At 36.9% G+C, this 27,653-nt stretch overlaps 1 protein-coding gene across 9 annotated transcripts in view; it reads left to right on the plus strand.

Moving 5' to 3' along the window:
* Nucleotides 1-27,653, plus strand: part of LOC134801938 (hemicentin-1) — a 669,034-nt gene that overhangs the window by 617,107 nt on the left and 24,274 nt on the right. The gene's annotated exons all lie outside the window — the stretch shown is intronic.

Here is a 27,653-nt window from a genome sequence, read left to right on the forward strand (position 1 = left end):
CAGAAAGTCGGAAAAACTGGGAATGTAAAGTAAGCGAATCTGTATCTCTGTCTGAACAGTTACCGACACTGGAACAATTTAAGAACTTTTTGCAAACGCGATACCATTCTTTGGAATTTTTGGAACCGAAATCGGGATTTGTCCAACAGCCTAAATATGTGAGTAATTACAAGGGGAATTTCAGTCAGGTCAAGGGCAATCAGGTGCAAAAAGTTAGTAGTCTGCATATCACCAACAATGTATCTTGTAATTACTGTAAAGGTGAGCATAGGATAATACATTGCAAAGACTTCAATGCTTTAGATGTGGATGTTAAGCGTAATTTTGTTCAAACCAACGGGATGTGTTTCAACTGTTTGGGTAATAATCACTCTGCCAGATACTGCAAATTGACAACAAACTGTCAAATCTGTAACAGACGACATCACTCGCTGCTACATCAAAAGGGGGACACGCAAGCCAATGAAAATAGGGAGCCATCAGCCAGTCAAGCTGTGGCACAGGAATCACAGGATCATATACAGCAAGTCACAAATTCAACGGGAGAAGCTACACCGGGAACCAGTGTTTCAAATCACTTCGTGAATGAAGTCTCACAGCAAGGGTTACTGGCTACCGCGGTAGTGAAAGCCATATCAAGGGAAAATGAAAGACATCATCAAATAAGGGCATTGATAGATCCGGGCTCAGAGGTCTCATTTATAACCGCAGCTGCAGTTAAGAAGTTAGGGTTAAAACAAACTGCAGTTAAGGTTTCGGTAACGGGATTGAGAGGTCAGCAGATTACAGCGTTGAAGTCAACGGTTCAAGTCACAATTGCATCACGCACCGATTCTAACAGTGCCATTGAAGTAACAGCTTATGTGATTGACAAAGTTACCACGAACCAACCCTCTGCAAACGTAACCATCACCTCCTGGCCTGAGTTACAAAGTGTCGAGCTCGCAGATTCTGAGTATCACACTCCAAATCAAATAGACATTTTGTTGGGAGCTAAGGTCTATGCTCGAATCATTCAACCAGGTCTAATCAAATCACCTCAAGAGACTATGGTGGCCCAAAAGACGTCTCTAGGATGGATTATATGTGGTGACGTAAGTTTAAAGGCTGACATCTCCTGCAGGCTGGTTAGCATGCACACTCGGGTGAAACAGTTGGATAGGTCATATTGGGAACTTAAATCAGAACCTACCAACAATCCAAGGATCTTAACACCTGAGGAAAAGAGGAGTGAGGAGATAAACGAAGCGACTACTGCACGGGATGAGAACGGACGCCACTTTGTTAGGTTACCGTTCCGGGATGAACAACCAGCCTGTGTAAATAGTGGGTCCAGAGAGATACCGTTGCGAAGATTTCACTCTCTGGAAAGAAAGCTTCAAACTGATGAGCGCCTGCAAACAAAATATACAAAAGTGTTTCATGAACATAAGGCTTTTAATCACATGGAACCTTTACACAGTACAGTACAACAAGCAGAGGAAAAGGGACTATACTTACCTTACAATGCCATCGTGGGTGAAGATCGAAATACCAGTAAGGTTGGCAAAGTCCTCGAAGCATTGTACAAGGGCACAAACGGGGATACTTTAAACAGTGACATAACGATAGGTCCTATATATCAGCCAAGGATAAGTCACGTACAGTCGGAGCAAAATATGGTAGATTATAAGTCAAAACCGATCTCAGCATCCGAAGTAAGTAAACAAGAACTCTGGTTTAACGGACCTGAAGGGCTGAAACAGAAAGTGATTGACTCTAAAGTATCAAAACCAAAGCATACTCAGTTAGCAGAAAGAAAAATACATACTCACCTGGAAACTGCAGTAACTCGATCGGACGGCGAAGATTCTATATGGTCGAAGTATTCTTCACTTACCAAGTTGTTGAGAGTTGTTGCGTACTGCCGAAGATTCCTGAAAAATAAAAGAAAAAGTCATACTTATCTGTTGAAAAGTGAATTAGATGAAGCTTTAGCAATCATGGTAAAAAAGAGTCAGCAGCAAGCATATGCGAAAGAAATAGAAGAAATTAAAAAGGGTAAACTAAAGAAGAAAAGTCAACTTACCTCGTTTACTCCTCAACTCGATGAATTCGGAATAATTCGTGTTGGTGGGCGGCTCCAGGGTGCTGACATAAATTATGATGAAAAGCATCCAATGTTGTTGCAGAAATCAGCGTCGTTAACTCGGCTTATCCTTCGAGATGCGCATTTCCAGACTTTACATGGAGGACCACCGCTGATGGTTAACAATATAAGGGCCAAGTTTTGTATCCCAGGTCTCAAAAATTTGGCAAAGGCTTATGTCAATAAATGTATTCCATGTGTTCGGACCGCAGTCAACAATCGGAATAAATTGCTAAGGGAATTACCATCACCCAGGGTGAATATGGCAATGCCCTTTGTACGTAGTGGGGTAGATTACGCCGTGCACAACAATATACGTGTTTACAAGGGTAGGAAAATACTCTATACAAGTGGTCTCTGCAAACTCCAGAACTAGAGGTAGGGGATGTAGTTCTGGTGAAAGAGCTATATGGCTATATGGCAATCAAGTGGTTGAAACGCATTCAGGTTTGGGCAGGGTAACGCGAGATGATAATCTCATGTAAGATTAGTCTCATAAAAAGGTCCACTTCAAAAATGTTTGTTTTGCCATTAGCCGAATAAATGTTACGGTTTAGTTTTTCAAAGTGTAGTTTTTCAACGACTAAATGTTTATGTTTTAGTTACTTGTTCAAAATTGAAATTTCTGTTAAAAATGATGTGTTAAGTTTATTCTGTTATATGTAGTTCTAAATTGGGTTAAGAACTGTAGTTCTTGGTGGGCGGCATGTTCGCGTCCGTACTTCCATAATGTAGGTTTCATACAAACATGTTTACCGAATATCACGCGAGATGGCGCTGTACCGGGAGTGGCGATTTCTACATCGCGCTAACGACATTTTTATTGGGATTGTATATAAGGGTTTGGGATTATTTTGAATATATTGGCTTTATTTGTGACTGGTTGTTTATTTCCTTCATTGATAAAGAACGCCCTTTTTGGTAAAGTTAGGAGTACATACAGATAGCGCTGTCACATTTGACAATTCGGATCTAGATAACTTCATGCCCTGACCGTCATCCTTGTCGAACGCGTGTTAATTGTTATTTCCTTCTCGCTCAGTGTCAGCAGTCGCAGTGTTTTCCAAACTTTTCACGTCGTAAGCTTGGTAATTAATGTGTAACTGTGAATTAGTTTTTCAAACGTTTATTGTCTTGTATAGATAAATAAAGTTTAATTTAATACATTAGATTTGTTTTATTTTACTATGTTTCTACATGAATAACTTAAAATGAATGCCGTTAAAATAATTTTCACCGTTGGTTAAAATTCTCCCACATTTTAAAGTTTGAGAACCTGTAAACAGCATGATGACGTAGGCCCGTGTCAGTTAGGTCATACGCGAATCTCGGAATAGAGTACCAGGCGGAGTATATTATTATACCATGATACTGCTGTCCGAATTTTTGGCTATAGCGGCAGCAATGCAGTCGGTAGTAATATTGCGCTGCAATTCTGCTGCAATAATGGGTGGTGTAGTCAGAATCCAGACGGTAGATAGGCTAAAGGTCGTGGGTTCAAACCCCGGTTCGTGTTCGTGCCAATGATTTTCTTGGAATGTATGTATATACCTACGAATATCATTGATATTTCACAATCGCTTTTCGGTGAAAACATTGTGAGTAAATCGGAATAATCCCAATAAGTTCAAGATTTTCCTCTGGGTTAAGAAAGTCAGATAAGTCACTTTCTTAATAATTCCTGCGCCAATTCTAGTGATTGCCAAGGTGCCAAGTGGACCTTAGGCTCCCTAAGTGAGCCATGGCAAAAATGACAGAAAACACAAGAAATTTGATAACATTATTGACGATTTTAGAATCGAGAACCAAAGTGCGCGACAAATTATCGAAGGGGCCAGAATCGACCCCCGAAAGGGGTGCGTAAATTAATTACATTACGAAAAACGATTGTTGTACTTGGACGAAAGTTTTATCGGCCCGAAATGCCTTTAATGGTCTTTGGTTTGTTAAAACGGTCGTTTGTCGGTTGTTTTGAAAATCGGACTGATTTTTTGGGGACGATTTGTGTTGGTTGTGTATTTTAGTGTTTTTACTGTCAAAGTCTAACACTAAAATCTATGGAAAACAAATTGCAAAGTAATAGGGAATATTAGGCACAGCTCTGCGTAGATGGCACAACTAGCACATACAGTAAAGAAACATCAATGACACATCATGCGTCACTACGTCAATCACATGGCCTACCGTGAAACACGACAATCGAAAGTTCGGTTTCTGCCTCTCTACCACTCTTGCATATTCGAGCGATAAAGAGGCAGATAACTAAATTTCGATATTAGCGTTTACCGGTACCTTGTTAACAAACCGCCTTGATGCATCAATGTCATATTTTATATTGTCTGTGAAAACTTGTCAAAAAGCAGTTTAAGGCACAGTATGTTTATACATTATCTATGAATTTAGAAAGAAAGAAAGAAAGAAAGAAAGAAAGAAATACTTTATTTGGTGTAAAACATAAAACTTAACCTATAATACATCTTATTCTAATATATTCTAACACCAAAATGGATGCCACTCAGCATATGCCGATGACTAAGATACTTCGTCATGGCGCTGGTTTTCAGGGCAACCAGGAAAAACACAAAAAAAAAATTAAAACAATAAAACAGAATAAAACCAAGCTAACATGTGGGAAAGTGAGTTTAAACTATTAATAGACAAAAACAGTACCTATATAAGTAATATGTGCTTTAAACAATTAAAGAGTAGGTGAACATACTTGTTTGTTAACTTGAAACAATTAAACTTAAAGAAATTATAATAATAGCATCTGGCACCGTACGTCAGCTCATGTGTTGGAAGTTTGAAGATCAATTAAATACTTTTTAATCTTACTTTTAAAAGTTGCTGTCGAAGTACAATTTCTTATAGGTGGTGGCAGATTATTCCAACACTTCGTGGCGGCATATCGAAAGCTGCCACGAAAAGCAGACGTACTGTACTTTGGGCCAACAAGCCGTTGAGCGCCCCGCACTTCACGCGTAGAGAATTGTATCTTATTAAATAAATATGATGGTTTTTTTGTATGCATGATTCCAAAAATTAACAAAGAGAAGTGTAACGTTCGCCTGGCCGACATATTCAATAATTTATTTCGGTTTAGAAATGGAGTGATATGGGAGCGGCTTGGTACATAAAAGCAATATCGAGCGCAAGCATTTTGTATACGTTGTACCAATTTAGAAGTACGCGCCAGCAGGCAGCCACCGTAGACAGCATCAGCATAAGCCAACTTAGATAGAATGAGTGAATCACAGAGATTTATTCGCAAGTCAACACTAATAAAGTCACGAACTCGATATAACACTGTGAGCCTGTAAAAACAATTTCGGACTAGTTCTGTGACGTGCTCTTCAAAACGCAATTTATCATCCATAATAAGGCCTAAGTTACGAGCGACGTAAACACGTTCAAGCATATCACCCATTATAACCACCTGTGGCACGTAACTCTCTAGCTCACTTACTCGCTTACTTGAACCGAACATCATTAATTTAGATTTATTTGCGTTTAAAACGAGATTATTTGACTTACACCAATTTGCAATGCGCTCTAAATCTTAATTTAATTTGTCAACTGCAGAGTCAGTTTCATTTGGCATACATGAAATATACAATTGCATATCGTCGGCGTATAAGTGATAATTACAATAATTTACATTATTTATAACATCTGCACTATATAAAATAAACAGAAGTGGTCCCAAAATAGAGCCTTGCGGAACGCCCCGTGAAACAATTAAAGGATTAGAGGCAGATGTCACACCATATACATCACGTATCTCAACACATTGAGTACGTCCTGTGAGGTAGCTCTCAAACCATCTAAGAGATCGTGTGTCTACTCCATAAAAGTCGGTAGTGCTGCACTCTGGCGGCAGAACATTGCAGTAATATCCCCTATTGCAATTGTCCTCTGAAGTAGCAGACATATTTTCAAGACAACGCCAATCAACCTTGAATTAGGTGAATAAAATTAAACTTTATACGTAACGAGACATTAAGGAGTTTAGCTTATTTTATGGATAAAGCAATTATTGGATTATTATTTTTTAAACGGGGCCATTTTATTGATTTATACAAAATAAACGAGTGTCATAGGTCTATACTGCCCCATTTAGGTATTTAAAACATTAGGTATTTATTTATAAATTATAAAAAAAAAACTTGAGAAAACAACTTCTAACGTAAGTACCTACCTAATATTTTTAAAGTGAAGTTAGTGTTAAAATATAAGTAGCCGTATCGAATAGATCAGAGCAAACGAGAAGCAATTATTTTGTCTAAGGCTTTTTCTTAAGAGAGGGGCTTTGAGTAACAAGCGGTAGCGATCTAATATCTTAGCTTAGCTTAGTTTGGGGCTAGGACGATCTATCGTAAGATTGTCCCCAAATATTTATTAATTATTTAATATCATATGAATAAAGTGGTATCGCCCCCTATTAGGTAGGTACTACGGCGTTGACATTGGCATAGCTTCGAGAAAGATGGTATAGAAAATTTCAACTAGTCTGCCAAAATGTATGAAACAATCAATTTAGAGGTTATGGGATTCGTTCCATGATAAATTTGTGACAAAAAACTAATATAAATACTTATATATCTTCTCCCTGCCCTTATCCTGTGTGTGGGGCGGCACAACATGTTTTTCTCTTCCATTCTCCTCTATTTGTTGTCACCTCAGCACTCGCTTCTTTCTTTCTCATGTCTTCTTGCACAATATGATTAGATACTTATATATGAAAATATAGTTAATACTTCTACTAATCTGTCAAATTTAACGTGCTGGTAGCAGTGGCTGGTAGTAATATTTTGTTCCTTAAGGATCATTATCAAAATGACAGGTCTGTCTTTTAAAAAAAAATCTTTGCAATCAAAAAGTTAAAATTTAAAAGAAGTTTATTATGTTTTATGATTTGTCTATACACTTACTTAATGGCGCAACGACCCAAAATGAGTTTTGGCCTCTGACACGAGTAAACGCCAGTTGATCCTGTGCCATCTGCTTGTCTATACACAACCCATTTATTAAATATTTTCCGCTCTCAGCTCGTATTTTGCTGACTGCATAGCTGTTACGGACGCAAAGTAAATGAAAAGACGGGATACGCGGCGCCCAAGATGTCCTCTATTAAAATAATTGAGCTAAAGTTCCCGTAAACAAAGATAGGGATGGGTTAGATATCGATAATAGCGTAAATAGCTCGTTGTTTCACCGGATGGTCTCACCGGAAGATCGGCACTGGAAGTCGCCTGCAACATGCTGAGTTGAGACCATTTCGTGGCACTTTCTCCTTTTTATGTTTTTCTGTTTTGTGTAATGTTCCATTTTAGGTGTCTGTGCTAACGAATAAATTATTTATATTCCATTCTATTCTATTCCATTTGACATTCTTAAAATTAACTTACTAAACTATTATTTTACAGGTTGACCCCAAAAATACGTAGAGATTTTTTTTTAATTAGGAGTTTTTTTTTAACTTTTAAATATTTAAACTATTAGATTTCCCTAAAGTATCTTTGTCGACATGTTTTTGGGCCACTGCACTATTTCACCGATTTTAAGGCAGTACTTGCTTTGTAAAATAAGGACTGAGGGAAAAAGTTATGTAGATGACTATTCAAATCAAATCAAATCAAAAATATACTTTATTCATGTAGGCCTAGCAACAAGCTCTTATGAATCGTAATTAATCTTAATCTAATTATCAGAGCAATTTATTGATGTTAATATTATTCCATAATAAAATTGGATTATTATACATATCAAATTTAACACTAAGAATTTCACAAAAGGATCGTCAAACATTAAAAAGATTGTGTAAAAAAATACTAGTCTAGAATTTCTAGAATAAAATCTAAATGTCAAAAAAAAAGCATAAGTAACAAAAGAAGTAGATAGTATTACAACACACTAATCTTTATAGGTGAATAAACACACATTTTACAATCATTTACATCATGTAATATGTACACTGAACTTTTTTGATAGAGTTGGACCAAGGTTGATTCGTATAAAAACAAGATGAAGATCTTCGGAACCACCAAGCAACCAAATTATTTTAATTTCGTCTTTAACTGCATAGCTCTGTAAGTCTATATTTTACTGGTCAGATAAATCTTAAACACCCATACCTAATTCATGAATATATTCAAGTTTTCCCATTTTATCGATATCGATCATTCATCTATAGTGCCCTGCCCATCCCTATCCTTAATGTGATCACATTGCAGCGTGCAACAAAAGGCAACGTTTTATCGCTTTCTTAGTTTTTCTTCAAGTTTGCAGTTTTTAGGGTTCCGTGTGTTCGCGACAACGTTGCGAGTGTCGTGTGTCCAAGATTACCGGCCCAATTCGAACAATGCCTAAAAGATGTGACAGCGATACGATAGCGATCCGTCAGTGTCAAAAATGTCATTTTTGGTTGAAGAAATATCACTTTTGACACTGACAAATCGGTATCGTATCGCTGTCACATCTTTTAAGCATTGTTCGAATTGGGCCGTCCAGAAAAGATAAAGATTTATTTTTACTTGTTTTACTTACTTATATTTTTTTGGAGAAGCAGTAGTTTCGGAGGAAAAGCAGACATAGAGAGAGAGAATTTCAACTCGTTGTTAAAACAGGTAGTTTAGGAGCAAATTTACCATGACATATAGAGACTCGAGGCATTCAATCCTTAAAAATTCCGCTTTTTCCTTTCTTAGAAAGGGGGAAAGTCTTGACGTTGCGAAAGATGATATGCTAATGGTCGTACAAAAAAGAATGCCGAAGACCGTGCGAAGTTGAAGAGAAAAAGGCGGCAAGCGGACTCTTTTAGATACCACGACGATGACAAACGAGTATTCAGCACGCCGTTAATAAGCTTATAATTACAAAGGTGTCGAGCTGAAGATGCTACCGTGATAAAGCTATGATGAAAGATAAGGAACCCTTCATTTTGAATCCACACTCACACTTGCCGCTATGAAGTAAATGATTCACGACTCCCGACTAATTTCTGAAGCAAAGCTTTTGTTGCTAGCTATGGGAGCTTGAAAATAAGCTTTAAGCTCCGGCCGATTTGTACGGTTTGCCGGCTTATTGATTGGAGTTCTTTTGTTTATTTTCTACTTTTTGTTAAAGCTTAAAGCTCTCTCAATAAGTTTAGAGAAGATTTTAAAATGTAAAAAAATATCTTCAATAAAATCCATTATTAGTTGAGAAAACTACAGTAAAAAGAATTATATGACTTCAGTATTAATTTAAAAAACTGTAATTATAGACGATTTTAGTGATTTTTATGATTTTTGAAAGTTTTATGAAGGACATACATTTTAAAGTTTTAATGAGGGTCGTTTTTATTGATAATTTAATGCCAATAAAACAGTTATCAAAGAGAAATCAGATGTTAATAAATTGAAATAAAATAATTAGTGCAATGATTTTATACCGATAAATATATATGGAATCGTCAGAAATCGTATTACCCATAATTATTTAGATATTATGAGTAAATTCTTAGAAGTCACTTTAACGTTTATTTTTAATTAGATAAGGTAATTAAGTAATAGATTCTCCCGATTACACGTTTTAAAAAGCCCATGGCATTTTATTAAAACGAGCTTTGTGAAGCTTACTGTGAAACTATCGACCTAATTCGAACTTTAAGATATTACTTACGTCAAAAATTAGCTAAAGATATGTTTCTTCAAACAAAAACGTCGCTTTTGACATTGACATATCCGATATATACATAAATCTAAAGAAACTATTATTATAGACTAAGAGGTATCCATTAATCTATATTTATTCCGTCAAACACCTCAATACATATTTCGCCAACAAATATAAGATCGAGGCAATATTTCTTTTAAATTGCCTACCGAAAAAGGATGTCACATGATAAATAATGTTCCACTTTAGGCCCTAGGGATGCAATGCGAGAAACATGATGGCAAGCGTATGCTTCAAATTGGGATAGTCCATATTTTATATTCAATATTTTACATAGGTACAGTTAGGGCTGGCCATGGCCTGGTTTTAGTAAATAATTCAATTTAGTTCCATATTTTCATGAATTATATAGTATTCTCTTCTTGGTCGCGGTCGCATCCATCATGACTGATGATCGTGATTGATGGGTTTTGTTCGGGCACGAACACACTCTCGCCATCGATTCCGGTCCATCGCTATCATCACCACGTCATAGAATTTCTGAGATGGTTCCTCGCCTCTGAGTTGGTCAGTCCATCGTGCTGGTGAACGGCCCCGTCACCTTTTGTCATCAGTATTACCAACAACGATTAACCTTTCCAAACTTTCGTCTCCCCGTCTCATTATATGGCCAAAGTAACTTAGGAAGCGTTGTTCACAGATTGTGGACAATCGCACTTTAACGTCGAGTTCCAACAGTATGGAGTGATTCGTGCGCTTAGCTGTCCATGGTATTCTCAGCATACGCCTCCAACACCACATCTCAAAGGCATCGATCCGTTTTTTCTCTCTGCTTTTGATTGTCCACGTTTCGGCTCCATACATAAATACTGGAAATACAAGGGCTCGTACAAGTCTTATTTTAGTGTTTCTGGATATTCCCCGATTACGCCATATTTTCTGAAGCCGCGTCATGGCATCTTTAGCCATTCATATGCGCCTTTTGATCTCCGCAACACAGCTGCCATCATTACATATCTTTGACCCCAGATATACGAACTCATCAACAGCGTCTATACCCTGGATTGTAGGAGCTGCAGACAGGCGGTTATATAGTATATTGTAGTGAAAAACGTGACATTGCTATATACCTGTGTATTGGTAAGTGGCAAATATTATTACACAAATTGACTAAGTCCCACGGCAAGCTCAATCAGAGTTGTGTTGTGGGAACTTAGGCAACGATATATTTATATAATATATAAATACGTAAATACACAGAAAACATCCATGACTCAGGAATAAAATGTCCGAGGTCCTCACACAAATAAATGCTTACTCGGATTTGAACCCGGGACCTCCTGCTTCTTAGACAAGGTCACTACTGACTATGCTAGAAGGCCGTTTTATATTAAACTAAAATTAAATACCTATGTATATCGCCATCCACACCATCCTCGCAGTCTGATTCTAATTTTAATAAACGTCAAAAATAAGATCTTGATACGATATTGATCGGATCTGTCAGGCGTCAAGAAACGTCAATTTTGACACTGACAGATCCGATCCATATCGTATCGAGATCAAATTTTTGTTTATTAAAATTAGAATCAGGCCGTTACTGTAGGTAAGTAAACACCGTTAAGATGTGAAATTAGAAACACATTCGCAAACGCCGCGTAAACACTTTACCTCCGATGTTTATCTACGATTATATGTTTAGTAAGTAATCCACGTCAAAACGTAAACTCCCTCATTAAATTTTATAGGCGTATAACGCGTTACACCCATCTAGTGATGTACTTATTCAGGGGATATTACCGGTAATGAAATTTTTAAGGAAATAATGAGCAACATTTTACTAAACAAAAATTAAGCTTATGTACTTTTCCTACAATATTTTTAAAAATAGAGGTGGGCAACTTTTTACTTAAAATAAAGTAAACTTATCCAAATACCAATTTATTTATTTATTTTATTACTTAAATAAGTAACACAGCATTACAGTAAAACCAAGGCACTGTGAAACTACAAAATAAAAGAAAACACAAGGAAACAATACACATAAAAACGAAATATTTCCCGGGAGTTGTGGCTTCCCATCACTACCAATGCATGCAATATCCTAAGTAATACCAATAACTAGAGCCTTATTATCAATTTCCTTTGTTTTTATAATTGTGAATGTCTATTATTTTATCTTTTTCAGGAAATATTTACTTGGGAATATTCCCATCACCACCCCATCGCATGCAATATCATAAGTAATACCAAAAATTAGAATCGCCTTACTAACTTTATTTCCATAATTATTATTAAGCATCTCTTCTGTATCTCGGGAAATATTTCCCGGGACCCGGGACTTCCCATTACTATCATCGCATGCAATATCCAAAGTTATATATACTTACCAAGAACTAGAGCCGTATTATTAAACCGAACGTAATAGAATGAAAAATTGACATCCGTATTATGTTGCATGTTTTCTGTTTCTCGGGAAATAATTCCCGATACCTGGGAATATTCCCATCACTATCATCGCATACAAAATCCTAAGTAATAGAGCTGTCTTATTCATTGCCTTTGTTTATGTAATGATTAATGTATTTTTTTTTCGGGAAATAATTCCCGGTACCTGGGAATATTCCCATCCCTCTCCCATCTCATGCAATGCAATATCCTAAGTAATACCAAGAACTAGAGCCGTCTTATTAAAGCGAGCACTGACAGAATGAAAAATTGCCATCCGCGACCTAATTCCATCACCCATTAGCGCACAAGGATGTAAAGACTTTAAGAGAGATCCCACACTAGCGTCTTTAGGGCAACCCCACACTAGCGTCTCCTGAGCGTCGGCGTCTAGCCAACTCTATAGCTGCTGCTCGAAGCAGCGTTGACGCAACTTTGCAGTGAAAAATTGCGACCGCGACCTAATTCTGTCACCTATTAGTGCACAAGGATGTAAAGACATGAACAGCGCTAAGGAGCCCACTGATTAACAGTCCGCCGGACGGTATCGGCCTGTCAGTTAGAACAAAATTTTGACATTTCCGAACAACTGACAGGCCGATACCGTCCGGCAGACTGTTAATCAGTGGGCCCCTTAAGAGATTACCATCCATCCATTCGTCCATTGAGAAGAGAGATATATTTATATACAAAAGGTGGCTAAAAAATTACTGCATTTCCGTTGCCAGAGAGGTTTTGGCATTATACTGAGTAACTTTTACTATGGGACCAACCCCGAATCGCTACAGGCTAAAATGCTACTAAAAGGCTCCGAATCGCTACAGGCTAAAATGCTACTAAAAGGCTCCGAATCGCTACAGGCTAAAATGCTACTAAAAGGCTCCGAATCGCTACAGGCTAAAATGCTACTAAAAGGCTCCGAATCGCTACAGGCTAAAATGCGGCTAAAATGCTACTAAAAGGCTACAGCTACAGGCTAACATGTCCCATCTAGCGTTCAGTATCCGTGTAGGCCGTGCTCCTGCACAAAATTCAATTTCCTTCTGAGGAGGCACGTTTTAATTAGAGTACATACGATTGATGTCCTTCGGTATTGCGAGCGACACTTTATGGGACACACAAACCGACACATTAACAGGAATAGGTGTGTATTGTTAAATATATTAGGATTAGTAAAACACTTCCGTTATTTATGACGACAGTTTACACCAATTGAAGGTCGTACAGTCACCTGCAATAATATGTTACACAACAAAGGCCGCAAAAATATCTGACACGAATTTATTTTGTAGAGCCATAAGAGCGTGTCACATATTTTTGCGGCCTTCGAAGAGTAACATACTATTGCAGGTGAGGTATCGGAGCGGCCGCCAAAGTGCTCACAAATATCTGAACACGCCTCTATTGTCGAGGTGCTAGAGTGCGTGTTCAGATATTTTTGAGCACCTCGGCCGCTCCGATATATCTGATGGCGACTGAACCTTGAAATTCAAAGCTGAAACAAATTTCAGCTTTGAATTTCAGCGCAAAAGTGTAGTAGTTGTTTACTAATAGTAAATAAATATATTATGAGACAATCTCACACAAATCGATCGAAGTAGTCCCACAGTAAGCTCAATAAGGCTTGTGTTGTGGGTTCAAGACGACGACGACGATAAAAATACTTAAATAAGAAGGTACATAGAAAACATACATAACTGAGGATCAAATGTTTGTGATATACACAAAAATAAATGCCATTAACACGTGTAAAAAGTAACAGTGGACCGACGCCTTTGATGTTTGCGTAAATACCGACACCGCACACACAGTAGGGTTGTCACAGACTTTTACACAACTGCCCAAGACTTACACTTGACTTACTGACACGCTCTGTAAATCTGTATTCTTCAAGCAAGAAATAAAAAGCGTTTTTTTTTATTACTGACACGCTAGCCCTGTAAGTTAGTACCGAGCTACTAACAATGGCGATGTATGCAGCTCGGGTGCGCGCGACCCATCCCTCGCAACGCAACCCGCACGATTGCCCTGTCGCCCCTGTCTAGGCGGCTTCGTCGACTGACTGTTTGTTTTATAGACTGTGCCATTACTAGGATTCGAACTCGGGACCTTCAGCTTCGAAGGCAGAGTAACCACCGACTAGACTAAGAAGCCGTTAAATATATAAAAGCAGAAATATTTACTAAATGGACTACCTACTAAAAATTAATGATCTCCAAATTCATTAAATTTACCAAACGCCGGGCTCTAATTGGACATAAGCCAAATATACCTACTAAATTAAAAGAAATTACATAGTCTAAAAATTCATAAAACCAACATTAATCTTTTTAAAAGTAAATCCCGACTCACAAACGGATATAATAAATCAAAATTATATTAAAAGAAAGCCAAAACCTTTCGCCAACTTAAATCTAAAACTTCAAACCCCCGGTAAAATTCACCTTAAAGTTGCTGATTCGAGAAAATTCTTTGAAACAATATTAAGGGAGACGGGGAAATATAAAATCGGACGATGTGACGTTTCATTTGGGGACATTATTGAATTTGACTTATTGGAACGGCGGACAGGGGCGGGGTGGAGTTGATTTAGTTCGTTTAAGTTTGCGGTTGGAAAGCGAGGTATTTTAGAAATACGCAACGAAGCGCGCAAAATTGTTAGACCCAATCTCTTGTAAGAGCAATAAGAGCGTGTTATATTTACTTTTGCGCATTTTAGCGAGACTATTACGCTCCAAAAATATCTCGATAAGAGAAAATGGACAGTTACCTTTTTAAGTCGAAGATTGCTCGACATCTTTTGCTCGATAAGCTTTTGCTTTTGGAGATCCAACAGCTGTGACATTAACATAGAAATTATAGTAGATACAGGAAGCCAATTATAGGAACTCACATTATGTTTATTGGCCCAATATTTATTTTACTGTCGAATCTTTTTTTCGTTAGATTTGGAATATATGGATAAACTTTAGCTGATTTGAAGAGCCCCTCATTCTGCGACCTACGAAATCTATTTTTTTCCATTCAAAGTAAATGTAAATTTCCGTTGACTTCCGAAACCACCATACATTTTCCGTAACTCATGATTTTTTGTGGTCTCTCTGATCTCTTTATCCGCCAACTTTTATCGAAAACTGAAGAAAAATAAAAGTGGATAACAAAATAAAAATCGGCCCTTGACCTTTGGAACGCCATGAACACCTAAAGGCATCCTAACTAGTCGTGTTATGGCGGCCGCTATCAAAGTAGTAACCTTCTCACTTTCAAGTAAGGTTTACATTTAGCTCGCTTGCGCCCGAGACCTTTACGGCTACCACCAGTTTTGACATTGACAGATACGCTCGCGTCTACGTAAATTACTTTCTATACATCTCGCTTGCACTAAGATGCGAGTACGAGCGAGATGCATAGAAAGTAAGTTACTTAGACGCGAGCGTATCTGTCAATGTCAAAACTGGTGGTAGTGCTTCTTGGCATAGCATATCATATCAGTGAAGTTTTTGTTTATGACGTAAAGCGTTCAAAAGGTTAAATGATTAAATTTAATAGTTTTAAATTTAAATTCGACTCCCACCATCCGCTGTTCTCCAGCAGGTGCTGGAATCACGCCAGTCTGGACTCTGGCGGGAATATTAAAAATAAACACGAACGAGCCGGGTCCGAACGCTGGCTTAAGGTATTACCGGATATTTGAACTTTTGCTTCATAAAGGAAGAGGTGCAGTTTTTGCACTGAAGTTTAACAAACTGTATCTTGATAACGGTTATTAGTAGTTTATGTGACTGCTACATAATGAAAGGCATTAAAATACGAGTGTGGGTTTATGGAACGAACGAAGTGTGTTTCATAAAAGGATCACACAAGTGTTTTAATGCTTTATTATGTAGTTACATTTACTGTTTTATCAACACACCTATTATAAGTAAGCTCTCTATGATGTGTTTAGGAACCCCAAGTTACGACCGCCAGTGTAGCATCGTTGCTCTATCGCAGAAATGTGAAAATGCGGTGATGTCTCCGTAATATCTTGATCGCCCATTATATACGAAAGTTATGCCTAAACAACAAAACAAACTAATTAAAAGATAAACTGAACGTCAAATGGCGGTAAATTTAAACTTTTGTTCGGTCCAATAGTTCTAACTAATCTACCGAAGCGTGTCCAATCCTGAATATTTCTGGCTCAAAAAATAACGATAGCAAACTCGGCTCAATACTAAATTAATTTGTAACTCTCAATTATTTAAAGATAACCTTAAATAAAAGTACGCCTAATAAGTCATACTTAATGGATATTTTCGTGGGTCGCCCGCCTAATTTCTAATTAAGGAGTAAATGAAATTACTGAGGGTCCGTAAATAATGGACACTTCATTAAAGGTTCCTTGCGAGGGACGAGTATTATATAACTGATGGTGTCAAGTATGAGTACTATACGTATTTATTTAGTTTTTTTACACGTAGGTATGCAAAATTGGTAAGAGTTTAGGTATCGTATTAAATCATATATTTTTGTATGATTTAACATAAAAAATGCGCCGTCCCATCTTCAAGGAACATCTAACAGAGCTGGTGCGGCCGCCAACGCGGCTGAACACCTCAAGCGGCGCAAATATGCAGCCATTGATTCTGGCTGCATGTTTGAGCCGTTTGGGGTGGAAACCCTTGGGCCGTGGGGTCCTGGCGCCCACGGCATATTCGCCGAACTGGCGAAGCGCCTCGTGGAGGCGACGGGTGACAAGAAGGCTGGCTCCTACCTTGCGCAACGCATTAGTATTGCCGTCCAGCACGGCAATGCCGCCAGCCTTCTTGGCACCCTGCCCAAAGGCACGGAACTGGAGCCAGTTTTTTATTTATAGGTTATTTTAGTTTATAGATTATTTTAGTTGTAGTTGTAGCTTTATATAGTTTTTAATTTTAGTATATAATTTTTTTTTTGTTTATATTACATGTATTTCTTGATATACCTAATTAATAAATACACATAATTCATGATGGAGAAAATTAATAATTTTAAAGAATTTTGTAATTATACGCGTGTTGATGTGTGTGTTTATTTTACCACTATGTAACTATGTAAACTCATTTTTAGTTTTCTTTATTAATTAATGTTTACGCAGTTCCCCAAAAGACTGTGCAATGAGGGGCGATTAATTTACTGTCGTTTAATTTTATAGACGATAATAGTTATTTATTTACGATACAAGTGTGAAAAATAGGAAATTCGCAGCGAGTGGTTAATTTTAAAACACGGCGAAGGGAGTGTTTTTAATCAACACGAGTTGCGAATTAAGTACTTATTCGCACGAGTATCGTACAATGTTTTACAGAAATATGGCCCTTTAAATTTTCGCCGTAGTTATGTAATGTAATTTTACAGTAGGTACCTATTGAGGAGATCTTTGCAAACTGAACTGATTTATACACAATTATCATGCATGTAACTTTACAGTTTTAATAATGACATAAAAAATATTTTACCACTCTTGTGGATAAAACCTAATTTTCTCATCAGTTTTTGAAGAACAAAGAGAACCTCTACTAGCTGATATGACGAAAAATAAATGTACATATGCCTATAATTTCATCACTAAACCTTATAAAACAAAGTCCTCCGCCACGTCTGTCTATTTATGTGTTTGTTTGTATGTTCGCGATAAACTCAAATACTACTGAACAGATTTTCATGCGGTTTTCACCTATCAATAGAGTGATTCTTGAGAAAGGTTCAGGTGTATAATTTGTTAACCCGTGCGAAGCCGTGGCGGGTCGCTAGTTTTTAATAAAATTTAATTTTTATTATACCTTTGCGCAGTGAGCAACTAGGATCAGTTATGTAGGTCGTGTTTGTTATTACCATGGCCATCTTCCGTCTTCATTATACCCTTTTTAAAAATATATTATCTTATGCTTGCAATGGCCCCTCCAAATATCACCGATAATCGCATGCGATTTGTAATACATTGCGGCATTTGGTCGATCGATTGAACCCGTTGCTCCTACTTAGCCAGCAATTAGGTAGGTACATAAAATCGCATGACATTTGTTGCAACATCTATTACGTATAGAAGCCTTAAATGGTAAAAAACGGTTACATTTGAGATAAGTACTTATACTCAAACACACCCAGCTTGTCAGTATAAAAAGACACTGAATTAAAATTTTCTATGAGACCAATCAAATCTTCGCGCCAATTTCTTTTTTATTTCCCCCCTTTTTCTACTGACAAAGAGACTGTGCCGGAGTTATAACATAGTAAATTCATAAAAAGTTCGTTACTAGAGAAAGATTGTTAATTTTCTGTAACTCTCAGTGAACGGCCTAAGCCGCTTGTCTGCGAGTATCGTTCAATATTGGAACTGTGTAAAAAGAAAACTTTGCATGGAAGTGTTCCGTTACTATTGATATAATTTTATATTGCATTTTATTTGAAAGCGGTGGTGGTAGAGTAGATCTGACGTCCGATTTTCAATCCGGAGGCCGCGGGTTCAAATCCTCGTACCAATGAATTTTTCGGAACTTAGGTACGTACGGAATTTCATTTTATGTGTACCACTAGTTTTTTAGTGAAGGAAAACAACGTGAGGCCTGCCTACATCTTCGAAGAAATTCTAAGATGTGCCTAAGTGTAGTGTAGTCCCCAACCCGAATTGGGCCAGCGTTGGGACTAGTAGCCCAAGCCCTCTCGCGCATAACGTAATATTTGCTATGTCCTACATAAGCAAAATATTTGTGATAAAAACCTTAATATACAGGGTGATTCATGAGACGTCAGCAGGACTTATCCTGCACACTCAGTAACTGATAATTGATCGATCACCGTCGTATTTAGGTGAAACAACCACACTTTTTCCTATTTTTTAACTTTTTGGTGAGGGCAAATTCATTTCTCTACAATCATGGTCACTACAAGACCTAATTAATAAACATGAAACCTCTTTAACCGTAATGACATCATTTTGATTACGAAGAAGATAAACTGTCTAACTTGAGTGAGATACGAGTTTTCAAAAGTAACCAGACCGTGATGACAGTGATGACATTCAATTTGACACAGAATATCGGTAGTTTAGTATTCTAATTGTAGGGTGACCATGCATTTCGTAAATAAATTTATAACTTTTTTTTTCATCACGACTAGAAAATTAACGTTAACCTCACTAATACTGATACTAAACAGTTGCTTATAATTTACGAAATGCGCAGTGTAAGTCCTGCTCACGTCTCCTGAATCATCCTGTATGCACTTATCAGGATTTGAACCCAGGACCTCCTACTACAGGGTCATTACCGACTAGGCTAGGCGGCTTGAGTAACTCGTTGCAATCAAATAGATTGTTTGCTTGTTCGCCACCTAATTGAAATATAAAAAAAACTGGCCACGTGCGAGTCGGACTCGCCCACCGAGGGTTCCGTGCTTTTTAGTATTTGTTGTTATAGCGGCAACAGAAATACATCATCTGAGAAAATTTCAACTCAGTTCATGAGATTCAGCCTGGTGACAGACAAACAGACGGACAGACAGACGCATAGTGGAGTCTTAGTAATATGGTACGTTTATACCCTTTGGGAACGGAACCCTAAAAAAACATTTAATAACTCGATCGGTATAAGAATTTTAAATAAAGCTGTGTAAATTGCCGCCCATTTTAATGAACCCTGAAAATACCTGCAAAACTGAAGTTTCAGGACACCGGCTGAAAAAACAATCGCGAAGGGAAATATCTTTAATGCCCGCTCTGCTGTAGGTAATCGCATTAAGTTTAGTGATGTGAAGCACTGGTTTTAAATTTATCGATAAATAATATAATTATTGTATAGGAATGGAGCGTGAGGATGAGGAGATAGAGTCAAACGGAACGTAACGGCGCGTGGGACGTCACATATCTTTACTATTTCAAATCTAGTGAATCTCTAATTCATTTCCCGAATCGAGCCTTATGGCTCACTTATGTGAGAGAGAACGATCACAAGAGGAACGGAGACAAAAAGGACTTGGAAAACGATGAGGACGGTGAAAGAGCGAATATGCAAAAAAGTTGTTAAAATTACTTATAATTAGTTTTTGCCAGTTTAATAAAAAAAAGGCACGTGTTTTAGTGGTTTTTATTTCGAAGCCTACCAGAATACTGCATTATGTTGTTTTTTTATGACGAGTGCATTAATGATGGTTACGCGTTCATCGTCTATCTTACTACTCGCGTCTGTTCAATTATTTTTAAGATTATTAGAACGTAATGTTTTCACAGGTTCTGGTTGTTGTATTTATATAAATAATGCAACTGTAAATTGTGTATTGACGTATCAGAGAGCCCTTGAGACGTACCTACTTGCAGATTTTTTTAATTTTGAATTATACAGAGTTAAAAAATGGCGAAGTAGTGAACATTAGCTTTCCTGAGCAGTTAAAAATTAACACAAGTGGTTATTTTTCTATCTTTATATTAAGTTTAGCCTGACATCCACTTTAGAAAAGGCTTTAATAATCTTAAAAGCTTCAGAATTATATCAAATTAAACTACGGTCAAGGTCAACAGGGTCAGAAGCTCAGCGACTGCGGGTCATTAGTTAATTATCCTCAAGATTAAGTTGCTTTAGTGTTGATAGATTGATTGATCAGGAACAATGTTTCCTACTATATAATATTCCTTCCGGGTAATCGTTTGGAAACAAATAATATTCAAACGTTAATAATCACTTCTTGTTTTACTTTGATGGCAGACAAGCTCGCCTTAGGCTATGCGAATGCTTGAAACGTTTGCAATTCAGTTAATAATGTAAAAAATACGAATGTAGTACTCCTCTTAGTTTGTAAAGTAGAACTTAAAAGTTGCGCTAAAAGAAACAATGATGGGCGATTATAGGAAACGTTCATAAACTATAGGGGGCAGCACAGGTGCTGTTTATTGGCGCAAACAGTAAATGTCAAGTTTATGCTTCCAACGTAACCCACAAGATGGCAGAATCTACAATGCACAGGAAAACATATATAAACGTTAGGGGGCAACACTTGCTTTGGCGTGAAGTGTCAATGTATAGTTTATGTTTCCGATTCAGACCACAAGATGCGACACTCCAACTCGCTACTTGGAAAACATTTAGTCTAACCAGTTTCAGCATACCTCTGATTTAATCATCTAATGGAGGAAACTTACGCATAATAAATCATTTCAAATAATAAAATTGAAGAATTGTACATCTACAAAATAAACACTACATAAACATAAATTCACTAAAGCGAAACTGTTGCCCAAAAGTTGCATTTCTACTTGCTCAAAACGTCCACCTGCCAATAAATTTAACATCCCAAACAAAATACAAACAAACTGATAACCATTTGGCTTCCTTCCAGCAAGTGAAGCGCCAAAATTTATCGATAAGCATCGCAACACTAGTGCGAGAATTCACGAAACTTTGCAAAGTGAAATTTCGAGCAATTAATTCATGGAAAAGTTGGAAAAATTCCCGTACGATATAAGCTTCTAACTCTTGGTGTCCGTTTGCTTAAATGGTCTTAAGTGACAAGAAAATTCAATGTAGATAATACCATTTTGAAAAGAAGTGTTGCTACATCTGTCGTGAAATTAAAAAGTATAAAATATGGCGGCTTACCGCTGTTTTCGGGGTAAGGATTATTGTAACGCGGTTGGAAACGTGGGTTTTTGTATCATTTATTGTTGAAAGCTCTTGAGATTGTAACATTTAAGTATGTTTTGGGCAATATCTTTTTAAAAGAAAGAGGAATATAGACTTTGGTATGTTTTGTTTTTTACCGTTCGCCTCGTTTTACTACGAACATCAATTATATATCTATGTCTATCTCTGTCTATGGTGTCTGTACCGTTAAATAGGCAATTAAGTATCAATTAAGGGTGTTATGTTTCGATCTTTAATATCGAATTTGCCCTTACATTTTCAAAGCTCCTGTTTAGTAATTTAAGACCGTCACTTTAAGACTACCGAAAAAAAACCTTTAATTTTTCTTTAAGTCGTAGTTTTATATTGACACAGGAGTTGAAATACAATGATGAAATACATTCGATACAGCATACGTAACTTTCTGACACTGCGCGTAGTATTGACATATATGCTGTTGTACATTAAGCAGTAGAAGTAGTTTGAGGGTCTTCAAAATTATCTACACACCTCCTAATTCAGTCAAAAAAAACTTGTTTTCAGTTAATTCAAAGTAATTAAATGTAATACTTGTTTTATCACCGAAAAACTATCGATAAATATCGCACCTCTCTTGACCAGCCGTTCTTTATTCTCCCGTACATATTAATTAGCTTATTTTTAAAAATGGCCGCCCGGTGGCTTATTTCGTTTAATCTTATTTAAATATCGTAAATTACGCATTAATGAATACTAAGCTGACGACACGGCTTGCGTACTAATTGGTATCAAAACGCATTTAACCAATTTCAAAGAGATTTTACGGTTGAATGGAACTTAAATTTAGAAACACTTTTTTCACTTAATCAGAGCAAAATGACTGTCAAAATATTATATAATATTTTGGATTGGTAATTATAAGGTTTTTTACCGATTCAGTTTTTGATAATCTTTCAAATTGCCAGATTTGGACTACAGCTCACAGAGCGACTAGTTATTATAAAGTTTTATATTATTATTTGGAGCCTTACGTGTCACATGGCTGGGAACAGGCCTCCCCCCAATCTCTCCACAGATCTCTTTCCAATGCTGTGTCTGGCCACTCCTTCAAAAAGGAGTCTAGTTCATCCTGCCATCGCCGGCGGCGGGGTCTGCCAAATCCCCGATTTAAGTTTTCGGGCTCCCACTCTGTAAACTCTCTGATGTAATGTTTTCTATTCTTCAATAATTAGTAACCTCAATTTCTTTTGTTCCACGCCCGCTACAGAATGAGACGGTGCGAGTGGTAAGTATAAAATAGAAATAGAAATAGTTTATTCGTGGCTTATGGAACACAGGCACACAAAAATAAAAAACTTACACTTAACATTACAACACATATCTTTACATAACAGAATAAGTAAAATAGCCACGAAATGGTCCCGACTCAGCATGGTGTTAGCCTTGATGGGCCAACGCTGGTCGTCCGTCGGGGCCATGGACGAGTGAATCACGGAAACGAAAACACAGTATAAGTATGTATTTCATTTACATTATATATAAGTAGTGTAGCTAAGGACGTCAGCCCAGCAGGCAGTCTGGCGCGGCCGCGTGCTACGTATTTTACCTACAATGACACCCGCGTGCGTGCACCCTTACGGTGTCATATTGAATTAACATCAACAACGCAGCAAAAATGCTGTTGCAGTCGCAATGCGAATGTCCGAGAAGCAAAAAGAGGGGTTATGTGTTTGACGCCAATGTCTGTCTGTGGCATCGTAGCTCTCAAACGGATGGACCGATTTTGATGCAGTTTTTTTCCTGAAATGCGAGTTTCCTTACGGTGGTTCTTAGCTAAATAAAAATCGATCAAGCAGTTTGACGAGTATCAGCTCTTTTCCAAAATGATGTAAGGAATTTATATCATAAAATGGTTTAAAATCTTATAATTAGCGTAGGGGTTTTTTATTTTATTTTAAATTTAATAGTTATTGAAGTTGGCCAACTAAAACATTTTATAGAGTTATAAACTTTGTGACCCAGTTATAAAATGAAACGAAGTTATTTTTAAATAAACCTTGGTTTTGGCGTCAACGATGAATTATTGCAATCCATAAATTAAAATTTGAACAAAGTTTAAAATAGTGGAAAGATTATTTTCTTTCAAATCTGTGATGGATGTGAAATGAGGATGGTTTAACTGTGGTGCTGACGGTGTTTAAAACTTATTTAAATAGTTTTACTACCTATAAAAATTTGTTAATTTCAATCATTAATTTAACTGATTCTGTATTTATTTTCATTTGAATTTAATGTTGACAATACTCCCTTAACCTCGCTTGCGATATACGTTATTCTGAAAGCTATTGTTTTTGGCAGTATTAAATACCTATGTATTGATTTGTGTTTCCTGCTTCATCTTGACATCTACATATAATTCTGCACTACTTTAGTATAAGTTTTTGTTTGACTCAACGGTTGACTGACTGGTAGAGAATGTTGATAATAATTTTTTCACCTCAGCAGCTCGAACAAGGGTACTTTGCTTCTTAAAAACAGTGAGCAAAATGCGATTTTGCTCACTGAGTCATTTTGTCGCACTCAGTGAGCAAAATCGCATTTTGCTCACTGATTGTGTCTCACTCAGTGAGCAAAATGCGATTTTGCTCACTGAGTGAGACAAAATGACATTCAAGTGACCTTTATAGTCATTTCAACATGCGGGGTCTAATACAAGTTCGATATACTTGGGTTCTATTATCTCTGTCCCTCTAGGTATGTCCTCACTGCTTAGGGTGGAAAATTTTGTGTACTACACGAGATCAAAGTTATTTACATCTCGTGCGCTTTTGAATCCCTTACTACGCTCAAGATTCTAAATTATAGAATCTTTCGCTTGCACGGGACTCAAAATAAGCACTCGAAGAAATATCAAACTTTGATCTCTTGTTGTACAAATAACTATTAAATAACACTTTAAATTCCCGCGTTTTGTACACATAATTAATGCCATTAACAGGTCTAACGCGATTATATATCATTATTTTACCTTTTTTCCGACGTTTCGGTCAGGTTGCACTAATATATGTACTATATACTCTTTGGGTTGCACTAGCTGTGCTCACGGAAGACCACATGATTGCTATGTTCAATATGTATGTCTTCAAAATGGTATCCTCTTTTTAGAGGTCGGTTGAAAATACAACACCTTTTAAATCATCCTGGTTCCCGGCACCAAAATGTAAATATTCATGACTGTCGATTCAACTCAATCCCCCCTTGCAACTCCACCTTAAAACTCTTGCCTTAAGCCCTATAATTTCATTACATTGTTAACGCAATAATGTGTACGTATTAAATAAATTGCTTCATATTAAGCGATACACATGTCCCGAACTGGGCCTGTTATTTTCCATGCATATCTAATTAATGGTGATTTACATTGCAAATACTTTGGAAGTTTGGAAGTTCGGTACATCGGCTGGAAGAGAAACGTGAAATGCGGTTAACAAGCACCTATGTCATGGGATGTTGATCTCCAGTTTGGAACAAGGCCCGGAATATTATTAGACACGCTTCCAATCCCATAATATACTCGTACATACATATCTTACTACAGGTAGGGTGACTGCTATAGTTAATAGCGACTACATAGTAATTGGCCACTCCGAACAAATCTAGCCTATTGAATCCTTATTGTAGACGACCGGTCTGGCCTAGTGGGTAGTGACCCTGCCTGTGAAGCCGATGGTCCTGGGTTCGAATCCCAGTAAGGGCATTTATTTGTGTGATGACACAGATATTTGTTCCTGAGTCGTGGTTGTTTTCTATGTATTTAAGTATTTATAAATTATATATATCGTTGTCTGAGTACCCTCAACACAAGCCTTCTTGAGCTTACTGGGGGACTTGGTCAATCTGTGTAAGAATGTCCTATAATATTTATTATTTATTTATTATTTATTTATTATTTATTTATTATTTATTTATTATTTATTTATTATTTATTGTTAAGTGTTAGATAGCACAAAATGTAGGAGGAGATTGTTCGAGATTATTATCATACTTACTAGTTATATAGGTAAACAAATATTCTAGGTAACAAATTACTTTTTTTAGTTCACTGATGCCGGCGTTATCTGCGGATTTATGATGGCGAAATTAATTACACTGTCAATAACTATATGCATTACTAACAAAATTTTAAAGGGCCTCTGATCCTTTGCATATTTATTTGAATATAATTATTTTTTATTTGTGGTCCACCGTATTTAATTTTCGAAAACTTACACAATATAAGTACTTACGTGAAGTCCGGTTTTAAATATAACAATACTAACATTATGTCAATATTGAGTAAAAGTATCGATTTTTATTAAGTATTTACGTTCTAATTAATAGTTTTTATTTTCCTTATTGATTCATCGGTCATCTTAACATGGCGCTATAGGCTTAGGTTGTAAGTACGACTCTAATAACAGTATAAGATGTACTAAGGTATTGAATGACGCTCGTCTGCGACTACATGATATATAAAAGTAACTCATAACTTCTCTTTTCGACTGAAAGTGATACAAGAGAGTTAAGGAGCGATTGCGAGTAACGGAGCTATAAAAGACTTTTTATCTCCTGTTTAGAGCCTCAAGTGAAAATTGCAGCTGCTTATTACTCATATAGATATTAAGGTAGTAGAATTCACTTTGAGCTATAACACTAGCTGCTTAAGATGCATTATAGCGGCCAAAACGGCTACTGTGGATCTTAAAGCTATATATGGACCTCTTAAAGACCTTGATGTCACCAGAGCCTCTAAGGTTAGAATATATAGCTATTCTAAAGCTATTCTATGTCTTTAGGTGATAAAATAAGTGCTAAGTGTCGTGTAATTGTTTGTTGGGTACAAACTAAACACACACCAGTTACTAACTAAACATTGCTGCCGCTCCTAGACGCTTCCGGTGCAAAAGTGCCCATAATACTCGCGGCATTGCCGCGCTGGATGGCTATGGATAGCCTTTGCACCAGAAACGACTCGGAGCTGGGGTCCTCCCCCTTCTGCCTAAGTCGACGGCCTATGTCGCGCACCATGTTTTTCGCGTCCGCCCCCCAGCAATTTTTTTAAAATTACATTTGATAATATTTATTTGAAAGAAATCACAATTCTAATATTAGATAAGAAAGAAAGAAACATATTAGTGATAAAAACTCAAATACAAAATACAATACAAATAAAATATATTTATTTTCCAAATTTATTCCTATATGTGGAAAACATTTATTTATATAACAAATATAAAAGTAAAATTATAGAAAATTACAAATGTACAGACTAGGGTTGATATGTATAGAATTATAGATATAATTATGTCTGATATAAGTTTACATAATAATTTAATTTGTAAGTACCGTCAGTCTACATTTGTTGTGAAATAGAAAAACCACGATCTGAATCTGATAAAGCATAAACTTTCACGTCAGATTACAACTAACCTAAACCCTTTTAAATTCCCAAATCCCATTAGATACCCTCAAAATATTATCAAACTTCCAACTTGCCCCATCCACATACTTTAGCTCCTCGCTCTAACTCTCAAAGACACTGTCAGTTCACCCCCAAGGGGAGAAATTAAAATTTTACTGCGCCCTTGGACCTATCACTGCCTATTACACCCTCTTACGTAAAGTAATAAATTTACGGAAAAATCTGCCAAGTTTTATTGGAAGGTCGAAGTTGTGAAGCGATTTAGGTTGATGAAAAATTAAAGTGATATAGGGGGAGAAATTTTTCTGAAGCAAAATGGTGCGTTAGTCGTATGAATTTCTTATAA

The sequence above is a fragment of the Cydia splendana genome, chromosome 23 (assembly GCF_910591565.1).
Source record: "Cydia splendana chromosome 23, ilCydSple1.2, whole genome shotgun sequence".
NCBI classification, from domain to species: domain Eukaryota; kingdom Metazoa; phylum Arthropoda; class Insecta; order Lepidoptera; family Tortricidae; genus Cydia; species Cydia splendana.